The 2,500-nt window shown below is 49.1% G+C and overlaps 1 protein-coding gene across 1 annotated transcript in view; it reads left to right on the top strand.

The window, feature by feature from the left end:
* The first annotated feature begins 1,902 nt into the window (after window positions 1-1,902).
* Window positions 1,903-2,500, top strand: part of dmd (dystrophin) — a 462,454-nt gene continuing 461,856 nt past the window's right edge. Inside the window, exon 1 of the mRNA XM_090209468.1 lies at window positions 1,903-2,500. This exon is cut by the window's right edge and continues 636 nt beyond it. The gene's annotated coding sequence lies outside the window, so the exon portion shown is untranslated.

Below are 2,500 nucleotides of genomic sequence, written 5' to 3'. Positions count from 1 at the left end.
AGGTCAACATTGGATCATTCAGAGATCCTCACTGAACTTCTGGAGAGAGTTTGCTGCACTGAAAGTAAAGGGGCTGAATAATTTTGCACGCCCAATTTTTCAGTTTTTGATTTGTTAAAAAAGTTTGAAATATCCAATAAATGTCGTTCCACTTCATGATTGTGTCCCCACTTGTTGTTGATTCTTCACAAAGAAATACAGTTTTATATCTTTATGTTTGAAGCCTGAAATGTGGCAAAAGGTCGCAAAGTTCAAGGGGGCCGAATACTTTCGCAAGGCACTGTACCATAACTCCTCCACTTATCTTCACACTTCATTTTCTGATCCGTTGAGAATGTCTTTTGTATTTTCTCTTCCCAAGCTCCTCTCCTGCAACAAGCTCCTGCAACAAGCTCCTGCAACAAGCTCCTGCAACAAGCTCCTGCAACAAGCTCCTGAAACTGTCTCTCACTCCTGTGAGAGATTCAGTCAGTCAGTTCAAACCTTGTCGAACTCTAACCAGAAGGCCAACTCCTTTTGCCCTGCCTAGCAACTCACTGCAAGTAGGTTGTTCTCTCCTCTACCTGGGGGAAGCTTTGATCCCACATCAGGCTTAGAAGACCTTCACATGTCCCAAATGGCACCCTAGTCTCTATATGGTGAAATTATTTTTGACCAGGGTCCATAGGGATCATAGGGCTCTGGTCAAAAGAAGTGCAGGGAATATGGTGTCATTTGGGACAAAATCCATTCTCCTTCACAGGTTGTAATTTTAAGGAGTTCAAGAACAAACATGTAGCAATACTGCCACCTACAGGACAACCCTTGCACGTCCCTTCATGTATCATTGGCTAGTTGCATACAGCCTGTCTTCCATATGGGACCACATGTCAAATTCAATGAACATGATTACTGCCCTGCCATGAATGTGACTATTTTAATGTACTGTACCTGTGCATGCCTTGTACTGTAACATCTGACTATTGGCTACAGTGGCCTAAGGCAGTTCCAGACCATTCATTCTGCTCCAGTCATGAGTATCCGACTGTAGTTTGAGCTGTGTTTGTGTAAACAGATCATGTTGTGGTGTTGTTAATGCTGGGAGGAAACTCTCACGCTACAGGGACTCACAGCTGTGGCCCTCCCTCCCTCCCTCCCTGAGCTCCTACTGCTGTCCCTCCCTCCCTCCCTCCCTCCCTCCCTCCTCCCTCCCTCCCTACTGCTGCTGTCCCTCCCTCCCTCCCTCCCTCCCTCCCTCCCTACTGCTGCTGTCCCTCCCTCCCTCCCTCCCTCCCTCCCTCCCTCCCTCCCTCCCTCCCTCCCTACTGATGCTGTCCCTCCCTCCTGCTGCTTTCTCTCTCCCTCCCTCCCTCCCTCCCTCCCTCCCTCCCTCCCTCCCTCCCTACTGCTGATGTCCCTCCCTCCCTCGCACCCTCCCTACTGCTGATGTCCCTCCCTCCATCCCTACTGCTGATGTCCCTCCCTCCCTCCCTCCCACAAACAGTCAGAAAGACAGCCAGAAAGAGAGTCAGACATATAGACAGTTTGCCAGTCAGTTAATCAGACAGACAGACAGAGAGACAGACAGACAGACAGACAGACAGTCACCCAGACAGACAGACAGACAGACAGACAGTCAGTCAGTCAGTCAGTCGCCTGTTCTGTCATCTTTATATAGGCCTGGTCACATTACCTCCTTGGAACTTATTCCTCAGCCACTTCATCTGCATTCTGGGAATTGTTCACATCTCCCGGACCACCCACATATAAGCACACATACAGTAAACACACACACCAATTATAGTTGTGCTGTAATACGGGAACACAGCTGGTCTGACCATTTGGCCTAGAGGACCACGTCCGTTGAGGTGGGACCTCCAGCACCTGCCCTTCTCTGGACTCTCTCCCCATACAGAAACAAACAGACTGGTGATGAATGGGTTGTAGAACCTACATCTATGAAGATATATCCATCAACCAGGCTTCCTCTGAACCACCTACACCTGTCTCCTAGTGGGATGTTGAGGATGTGCTCTGGGATCTGAACCTGTACAACGGGCTGGTTATAGCTTGTGACATATACACAAACACCAAGTACACATAACCTGTAACCCTAAAACCTCTTTTCAAAATATGGAAATTCATCTTGGTATGATCATCCATGATTAAGTTGATTTGAGTGGTTTGGACAGTTCACTCTGCCAGCGCGTGGCACCATCTTAAGCCATGTTTTTCCTCCCCGGTTCCCCGTGCAGACCCATGGGAAGAAGTTCAATTTCGGTGGAAGGGAAAAGGCAGACCTCTCCGTCTCAGAGCGCCCCCGTCTCATCTCCCACCTACAACCATATTAGAGCCAGAGCATAACAGAAGCAGCCGTCGATGCGGCAACAAGGAATGCCAGAGAGAGAGGCGCCGCGACTTTCTGTTTTTGGAACACCTCCTTGGGCCATAGCCATAGGCTGCTGGAGACAGGGATAATCGGTCAAACTGAAACCTGTTACCGTTTACCGTTACCAGAGGC

The sequence above is a fragment of the Oncorhynchus mykiss genome, chromosome 18, assembly GCF_057628025.1.
Source record: "Oncorhynchus mykiss isolate SJ-2025 chromosome 18, ASM5762802v1, whole genome shotgun sequence".
Classification (NCBI taxonomy): Eukaryota; Metazoa; Chordata; class Actinopteri; order Salmoniformes; family Salmonidae; genus Oncorhynchus; species Oncorhynchus mykiss.
The sequence above is the reverse complement of the archived record's forward strand: the minus strand, read 5'-3'. Positions and strand labels throughout refer to the sequence as shown.